Source organism: Mya arenaria, chromosome 13, assembly GCF_026914265.1.
Source record: "Mya arenaria isolate MELC-2E11 chromosome 13, ASM2691426v1".
In the NCBI taxonomy this organism is placed as follows: domain Eukaryota; kingdom Metazoa; phylum Mollusca; class Bivalvia; order Myida; family Myidae; genus Mya; species Mya arenaria.
In genome coordinates, this window is record NC_069134.1 from 45015442 (window position 1) to 45036290 (window position 20849).

At 36.5% G+C, this 20849-nt stretch overlaps 1 protein-coding gene across 3 annotated transcripts in view; it reads left to right on the plus strand.

Moving 5' to 3' along the window:
* The first annotated feature begins 861 nt into the window (after nt 1–861).
* LOC128213633 (adhesion G protein-coupled receptor L3-like) overlaps nt 862–20849 on the plus strand; it is a 214121-nt gene continuing 194133 nt past the window's right edge. For all 3 annotated transcript variants that reach the window (XM_052919613.1, XM_052919611.1, XM_052919614.1), the window contains exons 1-2: nt 862–922; nt 16604–16764. The gene's annotated coding sequence lies outside the window, so the exon portion shown is untranslated. The remainder of the gene's footprint in view (nt 923–16603; nt 16765–20849) is intronic.

Sequence of the window (20849 nt, forward strand, 5' to 3'; positions counted from 1 at the left end):
AAACTACTTCCTAATAGCATTGTGTATGCAGTCGGACATAGGTGTACAATGTAGATGTCTTTTACAAAGATTGTTTAAAGTATGGCCCTGTGGTTTAAAGCTCCCCTGAAAAAGAGGTGACGGATTTTCTATATAGTATATAATTACATCATTGAAAATCTTCTCTGAAACTGCAAAAAACAGTCCTTTGATATAAACGGATTTGATTAAATTAAAGAAGTATGTGTGCCAACCACGTAAATTAATTTGTACAAGTCTTATTTAACGACTTTGAGAAATTCAAAAGAACTATGACTTTATCTGATTTAACGCTTTAGCCCCCCCCCCCCCGTCACTCTACACACACTTAACTAGATTTTTCAAATTTCCTTTGCAGGTTGCAAGCAGTTTTAGTCTAAAGTTTAAGCTAGCACAGTGACCCCTTGTGATGTGAGCCGATTTTTTCAATGCTTAGAACATGGCTGTCAACATTCCCCTGAATGAAGCCGTAGTCCATCAGTGCTTTCAGCACTTTGATTACGTGTCGGGGTGGTACATTAGTTCAAATAATTGTACGTTGACGGATTTTTTTTAGATTTTTGATATGGCAAATCCTTCACGTACAAGTTAGGGATTGGAAGAATCCCGTATAACACGTCTATTATTTTAGACTAGGTGGTACATGTGCATGTATAATATAATGGGTCACAACCGTAGTGAAGGTGCCAGTCATACTACATGTAATAATTTTTCTAAGAAGTGTTTATCTTTCTTCAAAGAAGAATTTATAAAGAAGTTTGCCAACGTTTTATTTTACACATGTAAAGAATAAGAAAAATAAACGGAGACAGGGGGACAACTCTAGGTCTTACCATTTTATCAGTCTTACTATTTTGTCACATCATATAACAAATTAACTTCCCTTGTGTCACCGAGTTGACAGGTGAGTTCATTTCGGAATATCTTGCGATAATTTTAATAATGGGAAACATGTAATTATTTATAGACCTTTTAAAAAATAAACGGGAGGAAAAAAAACCTTTTTATACGATTCCTTAAATTGAAACGACTCGATAGCTAAGGTACGATAGTATATATGTGTAAGTACTCAATAGTTCGGATAAGCAATAGTTCGGATAAAATGCAATTCACTTGACGAAGGTCACACCAAGTATAACTTGAATAAAAAACCTGGGTATTGAATAAATAATAGATTCAATATATCTTGAGTTGCATTTTGTACCCATTTTTGAATCGCTTCCTAGTCAAATAGCCCCCAAGTCAATGTATGAACGCAATTGGGCTGGTCAAAGTACGCGTGGAGTCCTTCGGACTCCACACACTTAGACCAGCCCAATTGCGTTCATACCCCGATAATGACATCAACCCCGTAATTCATTCCTTAATTAATTATCAACAAATGTTATTGTTTGATTAGCAATTATGTAAATGCAATATAACTTAAAAATATTACATCTTACCTTCAAATATAAATACAAATATTACAACTTACATTCAAATATACATTCGAATATCTTAAAAATATTACACCTTACATTAAAATATCTTAAAAATATTACAACTTACCTTCAAATATAATTTCAAATGAAAAAAGGAGTGGGGGCTATTTGACCAAAATGGGGGCATTTTGACCAATTTTTTCCAAGTGGGGGCTATTTGACCAAAAATGTGGGGGCTATTTGACCAAAATGGGGGCTTTTTGATTTGGGGGCTATTTGACCAGGTTCCTTTGAACCATGTGCTATGCCTATGGGATCCATTTGCAAGAACTATGTTCCTTCTTAAGAGGGGGGGTCCTGTTCCAAATGTGCCATGGTTATTGCATTCCCCAACTGTCGAGGGAAAATACCCACTTATCAACTGTTTACTGTATGAGATTTAAACCATTAAGCCTAAGGGGCTATATTGATATGCTTGTTTCAAATAGAGCAACCCAACTATGGAAGGGTTTGGTATGAAAGACTGCAGGGACTGGACCAATTCCGTACCAAATCACAAATTCACATTTTTCTGTTTCATAGGGATTTTATTTATTAAACATTTTATTTTTGTATCCAATCAGAATATATTTTATTATGTAATGTTATAAAAAGTTTAAATAATAACAACAAACAACAATATACAGATTGTTTCATATTAAATACATAATAGTTATGCCCCAGTCAATTGAAACAACCCCAAAGCCCCCCCCCCCCCCCAAAGTAAAGTCTATTTCTCGCTAATTTTGGCGCTAACACAAAACCAACGCATTCAACTGGCACTCCGGGGCCACTTGGAAGCTAAAAACTCCGCCCATTTCCCAGGTATAGCCCCGGTCCTGGGGGGGGGTGGGGGCGTGGTTACAATTGACTGGTGCATTACTACATTAGTTACATATAATTCTTGATTATAATTGGATAGACACTGTGTAAACAATATACTCACGAAAAAGAAACCTTAACAGAGGAAGGCTCATAAAAAATAGCTCAAATAAATGTACAAGTTAAACAAGAAGCAATTACACATTTGACGCAAATTACTTGACTATTTTTCACTAAACCACTAGTTAAAAATAGCAATAATTGTTTGATACTGTCCCTTTTATTCATTACTATAGTTTTGTTATCATTATCTGAAACCAATGTTAGATCATTTTTGAATAGTAAACCATCCTCGGCACCCCAGCTTATCATAACCTATAAGATACCCTGGGCAAAACAGCTGTAAAAATCTTGTACTCATGAATAATTAATAAGGTGAAATCCACCTCATGCGGTGGCGGAAATGGCCGAGAAGTTACGGATGTAATCTGGCTTCGAAATAATCCAATGAGATCACGGCTTACAAATCGTTTTAGGCAGGATATTGTATAAAAATGCCGGTGGCTCTTCACAAAGGAGATTCTTTCCTTTTGTTATCGGCTTACATTGGTCAGAAAATGCTTATATGAATATTCAAGATTTACGAAGTTTCCCTAGCCAATTTGCCCAGGGTATCATATAGGTTATGATACGCTGGGGTGCCGAGGATGTAAGTTAAAATGATAAAAGATGACATTGTTTACTGTGACCTGAATCAAGGATCATGTCTTGTATTAATGATTTATTAACAAACCAATTTTAAAAATGCACTCTTATTCCCAAATAAGATGTACCACAATTAATACACTTATTTTAATTTTCCAAAAAGGATGAATAATTATCGAAAAAGATGGTTCTTCGTTGGTTCATCTGGTATGAAGAATGTTTAATTTGAAAGAAAGGTGCAGAGAACATGGTATTCTTACCTTATGCGACAAAAGTTGATCACTGTTAATCTTTTAGCACTCACCAGTCATTTAATATTTTTAATTTTAAGCTATTAAATACACAATTACAATCTTGTTATCAGTAATTAATATTTTCCATAAATGCATTATTTAGTAAGTAGTTAAAAGGTTTATCACTCAAAATTTATGTTGTTATACATGTGTATGTATTAATTTTGAATAAGAGTGTCACTTTAAATATTAAACCTTACAGTCATTGAAATTAGACTTTTGGATGTACAAGCCCAAATTCTTATACTATTGCTTGGCATCAAATTTTTGAACAAGCCCTGCTGTATAAAATTCAGAATTTGAGCAAGCCCGGAAGACATTTTTCCAGTGCAGGGCTTGCGGGCTTGTGATTATTTTGATCACTGTTATATAAGTGACGGCAGGCCTATAAACAGTTTTATTTTCAACATGTTAAGTGGGCCATATAAACAAAAAATACTGACCAGTCACAATTTTTTCATCAGGCCTGCTTAGAAGACTAGTTGTGTGTAATTGCTGAAAACATTTTACAAACAGGACTGTCATCTGAAATATTTGCTTGTTTTACAGATTAAGATGTCTTTCCTTGATGAAAACGCTTTATTTAAGTTCCAAGCATTATTGTGCGGTATTATATAAGGTATAGTACCTGTAGACTTCTTCGGACCTTCCGACATGTGACCTAGTCAGCCCACACACATTGAATGGACCTCAACTGTCGGCTTCATATAATTAAAGATCTCATTAAGGAAAATTGCAGTGCACAAGAACCATAACTCTGGCTGCATTATCTTTTTAATAATTGCACTTTGTTATCTTCATACTTATTTTTTGTCTGAAAGTATTTGAGGTATTTGCTTCAAACTTCATATACACAATAAAGAGCTGCAGCGATTCACTTAAAGCTTGTTTCGATATCAAACATGTTGATTCAATTATTTTCGATTCGATTCATGTAACTTGACTTATTGCTGCTATATAATATAAGCTGTGTATTCAAAGGTTGTTTAATCATCGCAATTATGAACAACTATGACAGTGTTCTATCAAGAACAAATTTTAATTAACAAAACTTTCTGTTAACAAAGTTGAATAACAAAAAAACATCACACACAGATAGTTTCTGATGTGTGGTGTTTTTCTGTACTTGTCGCATTTCAATGATTTGGAATACTTTAATTTTAAACACCGTTGGCGGAGTGCTTCATTTTCAAATGCTGCATGAGATCAGTTGAGCTGCCGGACTTTGGATAACTAACGCCATGGAAATAAATTATACATGTTGCCTTTTGTATCAATTCCTCGCAGAGTCCGAAATGTGCCCACTGTCTTACTTTTAGAAGTATCTTTCAATGAGGGAGACGCCATGTAGGTTACCTGGTTTGGAAGAATGGAAATCTATTATTGATTGGATGCCAGATTAACTATTAACCTATCATATGCCACGTTACAAAAGTCGACATGTTTGGAATGCTGATACATCAAGCCAATTTGTGCTATACATGCTTAATATGCGGATCAAACCGATTTCGTTTTTTTTGTATCAAATCGAATAGGCGAGTTTAAAACTGGTTTTTATACTACTCACCGTTATGTCGGCGTCGGCATTACACCTTGGTTAAGGTTTTGCATGTAAACACACATAGGTTAATATCTCAGCAACTACTTGTTGTATTGGATTGAGACTTTATACAATGGTACTCAACCATCCAACCTACTTAATTAACCACGTTAGATAACTCTAGTTTGCATTTAATGCAAATAATTCCCCTTTATTATTCCACTTATAAATTCTGGTTAAGGTTTTGCATGTAACCACATTTAAGTCAATATCACAGCAAATACATCATGTATTGCATTGAAACTTTAGATATGTACTAAATTAATGAATTGAGATAACACTTTTTTGAATATAATGCAGATAACGGGCCTTTATTATATGACTTAGACATTCTGGTTAAGGTTTTGCATGTAAGCATACATAGGTTAATATCTCAGCAACTACTTGATGTATTGTATAATTGAACTTTTATACAATGGAACTCAACCATCCATTCTACTTAAATAACCAAGTAAGATATATCTCTATTTTGCATTTAATTCAAATAATGGCCCTTTTTTATTCGACATAGAAATTCTAGTGGGTTAATATCTCACCAACTACTTGATTTATTGAATTGAGACTTAATACAATGATCCATGCATGTTTCGCCAAAACTTTTCAATCCTTACACTGAAAAGCGGCGGAATAGTCGAGTCTCTGTGACAGCTCTTGTTCTATGCATCTGAGCAAATCATTTCAACTCTAATACACAAAGATCTCATTGACGAGAAGTGCAGTGCACAAGAACCATAACTCTCAGTGAAGTATTTTTATGTCATGATAATGTGTACGTAGTATGTGCCTCTGTGCGTCCGATCGTCTGTAAACAATTGCTTGTGAACACGATACAGTCTTCAGTTTTGATTGTATCTCGATGGAACTTGTACAGTATTTAGATATCCGTTAGAGCTCGGTTCCTTTCGAAAACCAGCCATATCCGACCATGCATGCCTAGATTATGGGCCTTGAAAGTATTAAAAAATCAGTTCATCTGTAAACAATTGCTTGTGGACATGATACAGTCTTCAGTTTTGATTGTATCTCAATGACACTTGGACAGTATTTAGATATCCATTACAACTCGGGTCCTTTTGAAAACCAGCCAGATCTGCCCATGCATGCCTGGATTATGGGTCTTGAAAGTATACAAAATGCTATTTAAAGCTAAGTCTATTTTTAGCCAAGTCTACATGAGCGAAGTCTATTTTTAGCCAAGTTTACATGTCAAGTCACAATTGCTTGTGAAGGTTTGTTCAATTTATGCCCCTGGGGTCATTACTACCCCCCCCCCCCCCACGGAGATTGTCAAATGCAAACAACCTCGGTGACGTTGACGGAGGCCCCGGGAAGAGTTCTCTTTTTTTTGTAAGGGACGGACTCCCCCCCCCCCCCCCTTAAATTGGGAGTTGTTAAAAACCTTTTTGTCTGAAACCACTATGCAAATCCTTACTATTTTGAACAAGGCTTTATTTATTGGTCCACTACCATGGTTGTTCAAATTATGCCCCTTGGGTCAAAACTGGCACTGCCCTGGGTGTCACTATTTTCATAGAGACTTATTTAAGAAATATTTTCAAAATCTTCTTGTTTCAAACCACAAGGCCCATACCTTTGATATTTGCTGTGGAGCATCATATGATGCAAATGAAAACCTTTGAAATAATGCCCCTTAGGCAAAAGCTGGCCCCACCCCTTTTGACTTACTTTGACTCATTTTTAAAGCTACAGTAATGAAATTTTGACCATGTGAACAGTTTTGCAAACAAGCATTAATGTTGTCCTCGGATGTCCTTGACTTTGACCTTTGACAGACTTTTTATTTTTAAAGCTACAGAAATGAAATTTTGACGATGAGTACAGTTTTGAAAGCAAATATTTTTTATCCTCAGATTACCTTGACTTGGCTCATATTAAAACAGTTCATGCAACTAATCTTCTTACAACACTTCCTGTCCTCAGATGTTGAATGTGCAGCGTTTTCAGCTAACCCAAACACTAAAAGTGAACTATATATTTGTTGCCTATAACTCAAACGTACATGCTCTGGATTGAAAATGACCACAAGAGCCATGCCAGTAGAGCATAGGCCCTTTTGGGCCTCATGTTTGAGTTATTTGTCCACTGTTTAATTGTCATCCTTCGTAGTAAGTCATAGTTGATCTTGTTCTTTATTTGGCAGGGGATATGGCAGTCTGAGCCCTGCCCTGGTTTAAATAATATTTGGAATGGGTCATGGGATGCATAGAGAAAAAACTCACTAGCACATAAAATCCCAGAAACATGAAATACCGTATTTAATGTATTTCTGTAAGTTAATGAGTTAATAACATAGGTCTTGGGAGGGAGAGATGCTATCAGATATGTTGTTTATCAGGTTTCTTTATTTCCCAGCCATCTGTGGGTTAGTATCAGGGCGGGGAGTTGTGTAGCTGGCATGTTGAAGAGGATGAACAATTACAATAGAAATTCTCTGTGAAATTTGTGAACACAAAACCACAAACCTCAGGAGTTGCCTTCTGCTGGACTAATTGGACTAATTATTGATGATTTTCATTTTAAAAAAATAATGAAGTTATATGTAAAATTTAAAGAATTAACAATTTTTAAGTTCTTAAACATTATTTGTGTTTGCAGTCGAAAGGTTACTTTTCTGACATATAAATATCTGTTATCATTTGTCATTTTACAATGAAAAAAATGATGCTGAAATGAAAAAGGAACTGTGAAATAAGTAATCACTTGACAGTTTAGCTGCTGCTGTTTTCAACTCCCAATGTCTGAGCTATTTTGACATAATTGGAGAGACATTTATGTGACATTTCCACAGATCTGTGTCCTTTTGATCTGTCATCATGTGCATGTTTCTGGCGCATGTTTAATGGTGCCTAGGTGCACCCTGTACCAGCGGTGCAATATTGAACCATATGGCCTCAGTTCTTGGACAGTGTCATTCAATTTTGATAACTTCCTGATCTGCTATTCTTGATAATTGACCAAGTCTTAGAATCTAATGTTTGATAAATGCGACTCTGTCATAGGTTATTGTGAATATGGATGTCTGTATGGAAAATAAACCTTCAAGCCTAGACCAATTAACATAAAGACCTCCAAATAAATGATAATGTATATAATGGTTAGCTCATTTTTATACGCCCTTTCATAGAAGGGGACCTACTATAAATTTACCTGCATACTTTTGGGGGCGTCCAGTATTTTGCCCAATTTTAGTAACATTAGAAGCATTTCTCCAATCACCAATTTTGGCCAGAATTTGCATGGTCATAATATCTCGAACAAATTTGTTAACAAGCCATATCTCTTTCAAGAGTCACTACAGTTTTACGGCCCTATAAATTATAGAAATTACCTTAAACTGATCTTTTGTGATCAATACCTTATGAAGCCTTGTCCAATCATCACCTTATTTGATTAGAATTGGTTTCGGCATTATAACTCGGACAAGTTTGTGAACAAGCCATAGTGCTGGAGACACTTTAAATTTAGAAATAACCAAAATTTGGTCTTGTTTAATCAATAACTTCTGAAGCTTTTGTCAAATCATCACCAAATTTGGTCAGAATGTGTATTGGCAGAATATCTCAGTCAGGTTCGATAACCAGCCATGTTGCCCAAGTCACTTCAGAGTTATGCACCTTGAAATGACAAAAACTGTATTTACAGTGTCCACTCTTTAAATTTGGCTAATGTACAACCAGTTATCACCAAACTTAGTGTTCTTAAAATAGGATGGGGGTATTTTTTGACAGTTGGCACTCTTGTTTTTTACTGACAAGGCACCCCTCTTTCATTGAGGTCAGCTGGGGAACTACTAATTTTCATAAAGACCTCCAAATAAATGATAATCAGGGCTTCTAAAAACCGGCAATTTGCCGGTCTGGACCGATTTTGACCAAGCCAGACCGATTTCAGTTTCAAAAAGTGTAAAAACAATTGGTCCGAAATTTTCTCATTTTTTGTATAATTTCGGTCCAAAACGACTAGGCCAGTAAAAGTTGCAGAAATTGTAATACACAAATATTCATGGGTCATTCACACATTCAAAACTACCCCCAATAGGTCATAAAAGTGTCTTAGTTACCATGTGACTAATGCGACCAGCTGCTTTTTCCGCTACACTGATCACTCTATAGCCTATCTGTTAATTAGCAGATGCTTGCAATCACACAATTAAACAAACTATGTGTTAATTGTGTGCTTGCAGCTATCCTGATTAAGTGTTAAAATCGGTCCATATTTTCACATGGCAATATGAATATATTCTTTGTCGTCGATCATTACATGATATATCCGTTTGTTGATTTGATTAATTATTATGCCCCCCTTGGAAGAAGAGGGGTATATTGCTTTGCACAGGCATGTCGGTATGTCGGTCGGTCGGTCCGTCGGTAGACCAAAGCTTGTCCGAGTGATAACTCAACAATTCCTGGACGTATGGTCATCAAACTTCACATGAAGGTTGGGCCTGACCAGTAGATGACCCCTATTGATTTAAGGGCTCATCGGGTCAAAGGTCAAGGTCACAGTGACCTTGAATGGTAAAATAATTTTAAAGCTTGTCCATGTGATAACTCAACAATGCCTAGACCTATGGTCATCAAACTTTATATGGAAGTTTGGCCTGACCAGTAGATGACCCCTATTGTTTTGGGGGGTCATTGGGCCAAAGGTCAAGGTCACAGGGACCTGGAATGGTAAAAGGTTGTCCGAGTGATAACTCGACAATGCCTGCTCCCATGGCCCTCAAACTTGACTTGGAGGTTGGGCCTGACCAGTAGCTGACCCCTATTGTTTTTGGGGCTCATCAGGTCAAAGGTTAAGGTCACATGTTTTCCATGCATGATGACAGCAACGGAGTCTTATATTCAGTATTAGGCTTTTGACATTGTTTTCCAGAGTCCATTTCAAGCAGACACTATTCAAAGGGACACTACTCACATTGATAAATGGATTTAGGTATAACGGCTGTAGAAAATCGGGTACGGTTAGCATCAGCAGACGACAATAAAATGATAGTGGTTAATCCTTTTAAAGTTTCGAAATTGAAGAGTTTGTATGTAGTATGATTCTGTATTTAAAACAAATAGACATGCACCATGAGAAGTGAAATCTTTGTGCACTGTTGATATGTGAAGGTGTGAAAAACTTCCTCTACAATTACATGTACCGTACGGCTGCTGGCATACAACTAATAGTACAAACTGTTGCAATGACAGTGTTGTTCGATCCATTATACCATGAGTTTGAATTCTTAACTTAGGTGTTGAGAACATTTAAGGGGGTACAATATACAGCTGTTCCTTATACAATTCCTGGCGACAACAAATAATTATACAATTCCTGGAGACAACAAATAATTATACAATTCCTGGAGACAACAAATAATTATACAATTCCTGGAGACAACAAATAATTTGACGGAGAGCAACATAATGATAACAGATTTTAATTGTTTGTTTTTTATTACTTAATACAGTATTGCAATAACTATTGATGTGATGTGTATCATCGTTATTTCAATATATTTTATCATTTATGTACATGTGTTGTACTATTTAATAACCTTTGTCATTTTCATGATTCAATAAAATTCTTCAAAACAAATATTGCGGCTGCCAATTTGAAGAAATATGGTGGTTCCCTATTTTGACATTTTTTCATTGCGTCCTTTATACCATGTATAAATGATTTAAAGTTTTTAATCCGTTTTTTCACACTTTTGCCTGCATCCTTTATATGCAGGCGTCCTATATTCAATGATTATAGGTAGTCATCAGTAAAAATATGTTGAACATTACTTAAAAACAGTTAATCAGTTAATGACTACTCCCATACCTGACTATAAATCTGAAGTCAAACAATACCATTTCATTGTTTTATTTTAAGTTTAATATCAGGTCAAAATAGATGTTGGCTTGTGCTCCTTGACTAACAACAAGTCGTCGATTGAATTCTAGACTGTTCTAACAGCATCTGTTAGTGTTTTGAGAAAAATGAGTTTAAAGTGTTATAACTTTTTTGTTTGTAAACATAATTTCGCCAAATTTTAACAGACCATTTAAAAGGCAATGTGTCCATGATATATAAAAAATCAATAACGTGCAGTTATTTATTTTTTAGAATATTTACTTTTGTAAAAACGAAAATGACCACAAATGTCATGCGATTGTTAAGTTCAATGATTTCAATACTGTTCTAATTAAGATAGACACCATGATTTCATTGGCCAATTTAATGGTGCAGTCACACTATAGCGTATGGCATTAACGTATGTGAGCGTACGATAAAAATTGCTCATACGCTGATATACGGGGTATGTTAGGCATAAGTTGTTAACGTTCCAAGCACGCTGACATACGTCAGTGTGTGTTCTTATACGCAGAGGCCAAATTTTTTTTTTAACATGTTAAATTTTTTTAGCGTATGCGAGCGTATAGCATATACGTTATGCATATGCTCATCGTACGCTAGACATAAGCTTGATACGCTAGAGTGAGGCTAAAGGTACGTTACTCATATGTCAAGTATGCATCTGATACGATGGCATGAAAGTGGTCTGTTGAGCTGTAAATATATATAGGGTTCCACTTCCTCATCTTCGTCAGTTGTAGATCGACAGAGAGACTATGGACGTAGATCTTCTCCAACACCATTACGTACTTATAAATTTAACAATATATTATGCTCAACAAAATAGAAGACAAGGAAGAAGGAGGAGGAGAATAAGACGCCAAATCTGGGTGAGACCATTGATTTGACGACGACGTCAGTTTGGCCTGTATGACCAGCTAGAGATCGTTCAAAAACTTCTTGCGTATGCCCTCTGAGATGTATGATGAGCTGCTACAGAGGGTGGGTCCAAACATCATACTAGGTACAAGCCTTCCCTAAAGCCCGGTCTGAAGCTTGCATTGACTTTGCGTCATCTTGCCTCTGGAAGCACTTATGCAAACATGCAGTATGGATGGAGTGTCCCGCATAACACCATGTCAGTCGTTGTTAGAGAGGCCAAAAGCCAAGCCATAATCGATGAGTATTTGCCTGAGGTGATGAACTACCCCTACTACTCCAGAGGGATGGCGTGACATATCTGTCAAATTCCTCAAAAAGTGGAACTTGCCATCTTAAGGATGCTGCCAGACTCAGCAACTCCCTTCTGCAAGGACTCGAGGATGTCATTGTCTGGATTCTGAGGTCTTTTTCTAGACGATGAATGGACAGAGTTAGGCTCCTCAAGGTCTTTCTGCTTCTCAGCATTTGCAGTCTTAGCTCAAACATTACTCATAAGCTCACATACGTCATGCATACGTTACTCATACGCTTGCATACGCTACCCACACGGTGATAAACAATACACTGCCGGTGACTTAAGTTGACATACGCTTACACACGTACCCAAACGTTTCTCATGCTCTACCTGTACGTCGGTTATACGTTATACAAACGCTGTTCACACGCTATTCATACGTTTGTAAAGGACTGTCGTCGATAGCTGGGGTTTAAACGCTCGAAAACTGTGCGTATACGTTTCTATCATACGCTAGAGTGTGACTACACCATAAGACTTGATAAGTAGATGGAAGTTATGAGAGCAGGAGATTTTGAGATAGAACAGAAAGGAATGTAAAATAACTCTCTATACATAATAGATAGACTGTTCTAAGTTAGACCAAATGAAAGGGCTTGAAAAAACAATTTTAATGATACAAAAATCTAAAAATAACCCCAAAATCGACTTAGAACAGTATGGAATTCAAGTGTTGTCATCTACATACAAAGTTTTGTGTTGATTCATTCATAATAGTAAAAGTCAGTTTCCAAACAAACCAAATTTTGCATTCAAACATACTGTGTAATCTTTTAAGCAGAACCACATTATAGCAACACCTGCATTTGTAACTTCTTACAGCGCTGTTATAAAAGTCATTTATCATAAAATAACTGACAAGCTTTTTCCTTTCAAAAATAATGTTAAAATATATATAATATAAACGCCGATATTATAGCAATTCAACCAATATATAAGTATGGCATCTAAAACATCAATCCATAAGGAATCTGAAAGTCAAATGTGTTGAAAAGTATTGCCATCCCATTGGTCTAAAATAATTTCAATTGTATAAAGTTATATGTTTGGAGCCATAGTGCCGCTACACTTTTGAAATAGCATAAATAATAAGCATTCATTTACGTGAGTTACAATACAAATGAAAATGCTAATGAAGCAATATATTTATTGACCTTTCCCCTTCTTTCTTTGCAAATGAAATTAATGTATTTTGTTTCAAATTAATTCTCATGAAATGCCCAGAGTTGGAGAAAATCAGATATTTATTTTTTATGTCTCCCCAATTCATGGGGAGACATTTTGTTTTTGCCCTGTCTGTCAGTCAGTCAGTCTGTACGTCACACTTCATTTCCGCTCAATATCTATAGAACGCTTGCACCCAGGAACTTCATACTTGGTATGCTGGTTGGTCATGACTAGTAGATGACCCCGATTGATTTTGTGATCAGTAGGTCAAAGGTCAAGGTCGCGGTAAACTTGAGGTGAAAAAATGGTTTCCACTCAATAACTAAAGATCCTTTGGGTCCAGGAACTTCATACTTGGTATGCTAGTTGTTCATGACTAGTAGATGACCCCTATTGATTTTGAGATCAAAAGGTCAAAGGTCAAAGGTCGCGGTTACCTTCAGGTAAAAAACAATATGTTGGCGGTGACCTTAAGCTTAAAAATGGTTTCTGCTCAATAAATAAAGAACGCTTGTACCCAGGAACTTCATTGATTTTGAGATCAGTAGGTCAAAGGTCAAGGTCGCTGTGACCTTGAGGTGAGGAAACGGTTACCGCTCAGTAACTTAAGAACGCTTGCACCCAGGAACTTCATACTTGGAATGCAAGTTGGTCATGACTAGTAGATGACCCCTATTGATTAACAGGCCATTTGGTCGAAGTTCAAGGTGATTTTTTTAGGTAAAATAACGATTTCCGCTGAATAACTTTAGAATGCTTGGGCCCAGGAACTAACTTCATACTTGGTTTACTAGTTGGTCTTGATCAGTAGATGACCCCTATTGGTTTTGATGTCAGTAGGTCAAGGCCACAGTGACCTTCAGATGAAAATCAATTTAGTTTGTACGTCACACTTTATACCGCTCATTAACTAAAGAACGCTTGGACCCAGTGACTTCAAACTTGGGAGTCAGGAACTTCATACTTGCTATGCAGGTTGGTCATAACCTGTTGATGATTCTTATGTTTGTTTGTCTCCAGTCCAAAAGTACAAATGTCATGTCCATCATTGAATACTTCTCACCTACGACCTCACACTGGGGGAGACGATCCCTTTTTCAAAAAAGCAATCTCTAGTCCTGTATGCAGTCCTCATAGGTCAAACTGTAAATTTGTTATCTTTCATAATTATTATTTTTAATTTAATGGAATATATCACGGCGCTCACTTGTAATAGATTCACCTTATCCAATATATATTTTACTGTATAAATTTGATGAAAAATGTTTTAAAAAACTGACTTTGCTCTGAATTTAATAAAAACATCTGTGCTTCCGACTGTGTGTCCCTCTGTCGAATTCTCATCTCAGCAATAATCATTGTGCTCTTATCGCAAAGGTCAAGGTCACACTTGGAGGTCAATTGTTATACGATATGGATTTCATAGCAAGTTATTATACCCCCGACAAACGAAGTTTGAAGGGAGTATATTGGAGTCACCCTGTGGTCGGTCGGTCGGTTTGTCGGTCGGTCCGTTGCAATTTACCATTGTCCGGAGCATAACTTAATAACTACTGGATTGAATTGGATTAAACTTCATACAATGATAGAGCATAATGATAGGAAGTGCAGTGTACAATAACATTAACTCTATTCTTGCCTATTACTGAGTTATTGCCCTTTGTTACTTTTGTTTGTCCGGAGTATAACTTGAAAAGTACTGGATGGAATTCATTGGAACTTCATACAATGGTAAAGCACAATGAGAGGAAGTGCAGTGTTTAAGAACCATAACTCTACTTTAGCTAATTACTGAGTTATTGCCCTTTATTTGTTTTTTTTTTGCTGTCAAATATTTTTCCCGACATTAACTTGCAAACTACTAGATGGAATTTATTAAAACTTAATACAATGGTAAAGCACAATGAGAGGAAGTGCAGTGCACAAGAACCATAACTCTATTTTAGCCAGTAACAGAGTTACTGCCCTTTGTTACTTTTTTCTTGTCTGGAGCATAACTTGAAAACTATTGGATGGAATGTAATAAAACTTCATACAGTGATAGATCATAATGATAGGGAGTGCAGTGTACAGGAACCGCAATTCTATTTTAGCCAATTACAGACTTACTGCCCTTTGTTACTTTTTCTTGTCCGGAGCATAACTTGAAAACTATTGGATGGAATTTAATAAAACTTCATACAGTGATAGATATAATGAGAGGGAGTGTAGTGTACAGGAACCGCAATTCTATTTCAGCTAATTACAGAGTTACTGCCCTTTGTTACTTTTTCTGGTCCGGAGCATAACTTGAAAACTATTGGATGGAATTTAATAAAACTTCATTAAGTGATAGATCATAATGAGAGGAAGTGCAGTGTACAGGAACCGCAATTCTATTTCAGCCAATTACAAAGTTATTGCCCTTTGTTACTTTTTTCTTGTCCGGAGCATAACTTGAAAACTACCAGATAGAATGTAATAAAACTTTATACAATGGTACATCACAATGAGAAGGAGTTCATTGTACATGAATTATTACACAATTTTATCAATTTACAGAGTTATTGCCTTTTTCTGTGATTTTTTTTTAGTCAATCTTTTGTCCGTACAGTAACTTGAAAACTACTTGATGGAATTTCAGAAAACTTCATACAATGATAAATCATAATGAGAGGCGGCGTTCAGGGGTATTTATCACCTTAAGTGCTAGCTCTAGTTTGAACTCAGCCATGGCATAACCTTTGAACCTTTATTTGGAAATCAATCAAACTTGACATACTTGTAGAGCACTAATTGAAGGTGAGTGCTTATAAAATTTGTGCTCTTATCTCTAAGGTCAATCTCACACTTGGGGTCAGTGTTATATAATATGAATTTCATAGTAATAATTCATGTCTCAGCCATAACTTGGTTATTAATTGTAATTCAATCAAACTTCACAGAATTGTAGAGCACCATGTCACTCACATTTATGCTCTTATCTAAAATGTCAAGGACACACATGATGGTTTGTCAATTCACAGTTGTGTTTTACCGAAAGTTGCATTTTTCTTTTGGTTTCAAATTACATTTCATTGATTTATAGCAGTGTTGTCTTATTTTGCTTTTGCTTCATTATATAGCCAATATTATTAGCGTAGAGGTCAATTGGCTATCGCTCTGACAGGGCCAAATCGGGGACATTTTTCAAGTTCCTGTGACCGCTCTTATTCATGTTAGATTTCCTCCCAAAGTACAAATCGATCCGCAGACACATGATGTATTTCTGTCTACAATTTCCTCACTCCAGAGCTGTTACAACACTGTCACATGACTATGTTTGGTGTCAACATTATTTCTAGGTTCTGATCTCCAGAGACCCTGTTCCTCACGTCTTGTAATATCGTTACTCCGGCTTGATTGGGAAGCAACTCCCATTGCAGAACAGATAATTACATTTTCTCCTCATATTCCCCCCCCCCCATTTCAGGCATTGACAAAGACTTGGTGATTTTGCGCTGGAAGAGATAGCACAATAGTAAGAAGCTGGGAGGTGTATGGGCTAGTTTGTGGAGTGGGGAAGAGTGTGGCACGATTGACAGATAGATTCATCTAAAACCGACTGGCTGGCGGGAAGGAGTATTTTGAAAGGTGAGTTAAGATTTTTACATGTAGATAGATAGATTTATTTCAGTAAGGAATGCACATACATGGACATTTAATTATACATACATGATATTATCAATAGCCATGACAGGCACACCGAACCAAAGATGACAAAAAAGAGAAAACTCTAATTTCCATTGTGGTCCTTTGTTTTGGCGGCATGGCATAGGGAGGCATTGCATATTTAAATAATAATATGGCTGTAATCGAAATTGCACAAGTATATTTAAAGTTGATATATATGCATTAAAATAAATATTGCCGTAGTTGTAGCTGTATCACAGTCACTTTACATATTAAGTTATAAGTTGAGAAAATTATATAAAGTTATTACATTATAGTATGAATATGACAGTATGTAGTACTTATAAAATGTGAGGTCAAGTTAAAATAGTTCCTTTACTGAAAATCTTTGAATAAATAAATGAAAAAAAAAATAATTAAAACTTTTAAAAGCCTTTTAATACCATAAATAATTATGTAGTTGTATTTAAAAGGTTTCTTGTGTTAAATTTTTTACTTAAATAGTTTTTCACAGATTTCTACACGGGCAATTCAGTAGTGATGAAACGATAATGGAGTACAATCTATAAATCGTCACTGACAATGCTTTATCGGCGACAATCGATAGTGGTTGTTCAAAATCGATGTTGCTAATGTTACTTCCGGTAACTACGTACTTTTTATGCCCCCGAAGGTGGGCATATTAAAATCGCACCGTCCGTCCGTCCGTCCGGCTCTGTAACTTTCCCTTTCCCTTGTATGAACAGATTTTAAAATAACTTGCCACATGTGTTCCATATACCAAGACGACGTGTGGCATGCAAGACTCGTGTCCCTACCTCAAAGGTCAAGGTCACACTTAGTGTTTATTCACAATGGAGTGCTGCATATAAGGACATAGAGTATAGGTTGTCGTGTCCGGGCTGTAACTTTCTCTTGTATGGACAGATTTTAAAATAACTTGCCACATGTGTACCACATACCATTAGACGACGTGTCGCGTGCAAGACCTGTGTCCCTACCTCAAAGGTCAAGGTCACACTTAGTGTTTATTCACAATGGAGTGCTGCATATAAGGACATAGAGTATAGGTTGTCGTGTCCAGGCTGTAACTTTCCCTTGTATGGACAGATTTTAAAATAACTTGCCACATGTGTTCCACATACCAAGACGACGTGTCGCATGCAAGACCCGTGTCCCTACCTCAAAGGTCACACTTAGTGTTTATTCACAATGGAGTGCTGCATATAAGGACATAGAGTATAGGTTGTCGTGTCCGGGCTGTAACTTTCTCTTGTATGGACAGATTTTAAAATAACTTGCCACATGTGTTCCACATACCAAGGCGACGTGTCGCCTGCAAGACCCATGTCCCTACCTCAAAGGTCAAGGTCACACTTAGTGTTTATTCACAATGGAGTGCTGCATATAAGGACATAGAGTATAGGTTGTCGTGTCCAGGCTGTAACTTTCCCTTGTATGGACAGATTTTAAAATAACTTGCCAAATGTGTTCCACATACCAAGACGACGTGTCACATGCAAAACCCGTGTCCTACCTCAAAGGTCAAGGTCACACTTAGTGTTTATTCACAATGGAGTGCTGCATATAAGGACATAGAGTATAGGTTGTCGTGTCCGGGCTGTAACTTTCTCTTGTATGGACAGATTTTAAAAGAACTTGCCACATGTGTTCCACATACCAAGACGACGTGTCGCGTGCAAGACCCGTGTCCCTACCTCAAAGGTCAAGGTCACACTTAGTGTTTATTTACAATGGAGTGCTGCATATAAGGACATAGAGTATAGGTTGTCGTGTCCGGGCTGTAACTTTCCCTTGTATGGACAGATTTTAAAAAAACTTGCCACATGTGTTCCACATACCAAGACGACATGTCGCGTGCAAGACCCGTGTCCCTACCTCAAAGGTCAAGGTCACACTTAGTGTTTATTCACAATGGAGTGCTGCATATAAGGACATAGAGTATAGGTTGTCGTGTCAAGGCTGTAACTTTCTCTTGTATGGACAGATTTTAAAATAACTTGCCACATGTGTTCCACATACCAAGACGACGTGTCGCGTGCAAGACCCGTGTCCCTGCCTCAAAGGTCAAGGTCACACTTAGTGTTTATTCACAATGGAGTGCTGCATATAAGGACATAGAGTATAGGTTGTCGTGTCCGGGCTGTAACTTTCCCTTGTATGGACAGATTTTAAAATAACTTGCCACATGTGTTCCACATACCAAGACGACGTGTCGCGTGCAAGACCCGTGTCCCTACCTCAAAGGTCAAGGTCACACTTAGTGTTTATTCACAATGGAGTGCTGCATACAAGGACATAGGGTATAGGTTGTCGTGTCCGGGCTGTAACTTTCTCTTGTATGGACAGATTTTAAAATAACTTGCCACATGTGTTCCACATATGAAGACGACGTGTCGTGTGCAAGACCCATGTCCCTACCTCTAACCTTTTTCCTAACCTATTTAAATGTGGACCAAGATTTTTTATTTTACATACAGGCAGAGAAAATGAAAAATTCTGTTGAAGCTAGAAGGTCTATTTGAAATAGACATGTGTATTTATTGCATATCTAGCCAACTGATTGGACTATAAATCTAGGGCAAATTGGCATGCTTTTATTTAAAATAAATAAATAAAATAAAAAAAATGCTCCCCCCTGGTGTGACTTATAAGTTTATTTACCAAAATGCCTGATATGCTTGCTTGTTATCATCCTTGTTGATCTAGGTTGGGTGTACTCTGTAATTATTTGCACTTCAAAACATTTTATAGCCCGTCGCCAAATTCTGGTGTTCAGAACAGAATCCATAGTTAGTGAGCCAAAAGATTGGTTTGTAAATAACTATTTTCGATTGATGAGAAAGGTGTTATTTAGCTTGTATGTTTTTCTTTGGAAAAGATAACAGCTTTGGAGTTGTCTTTGAAGTGGTCTTTGTCTGTTGCAGTTGAATGAAATTATTTTATGTTGGTCATAAACCCCTAAAGATATTTACAAGAAAATGAGCATGTGTGCAATTAAATTATACTATCATACAGATTAACTGTATTAGACCTATATTGTCCAAGTGACCTTTTAATGTCAATATTTGAGAAAAAATAAGATGCAGCATTTCACACTAAAAATGACAAACATTTCTTAAGGGGACCCCCCAAATCCCCCTAAAACCGTTTAAACCATATCTTTTTAAGTGTTGTGGGCAAGCACACCCAATTTCATTAGTTGAGGTTTCAATTATTGCTCATTTTTATGAAGTTTATATTTTGTTCTTAATAATTTCCTGCAGCATTTCACAGTAGTCAAAATTTGAGATCATAATGTTTGTAAAGAAATTGCTTGGCTATGAACAATCATTGGACCAAATAATTGTGATTTTGCCTTAAAGGAAATAAGAAAAGAGAAGAAAAGAGAAAATCAATTTTCCTCCTGTCTGAAGCCATCTGTTCTTAGGAGATTACTTTATTTAAGAACAAATATCCGGAAGAACTGCTTTAAACGACAAGTTGACAGTTTCTTGCTCTCATGTCGTTAATTTTCCTTGTGTGGTATTGAATGAGAATGAAAAATGTCAGTGCCAGATTCCAGGAAATATCAGGATAACATCAGGATAATATGAGGACTATCACTGTTAATATTTGATCAGTGGGTCCAGTAGTAGCGTTTTACAGTTATCAGATGTTACTTGTTTGAAGAGAATTTAGTTGGATTGCTTTTGATTATAGAAGCTTGTCCTTTTATGACCAAGAAATAATTTTTATTTACCTTGCAAGGTGTTGGTGAGGTATTTGTGTAATTTCTTTTTTCCAGATTATGTTCAAATATGTTCAGCTGTCCCCGAATAGTCACACATTGCCTACAAATATTCAATGGTCTTCTTCAGATTGTCTAATTTTTCAAATAAGATCACCTGAGATTCTAAAAATATACTTTTTAGAATATGGCCAAAGCATAGAACATTTGAATGATAGAATTCAGCTTTAGTTTACAGGGCTCTTGCGAGGAGGCAACTTGGGCAAATTGGGCGCCTAAAACTCCCAGGCTTCGC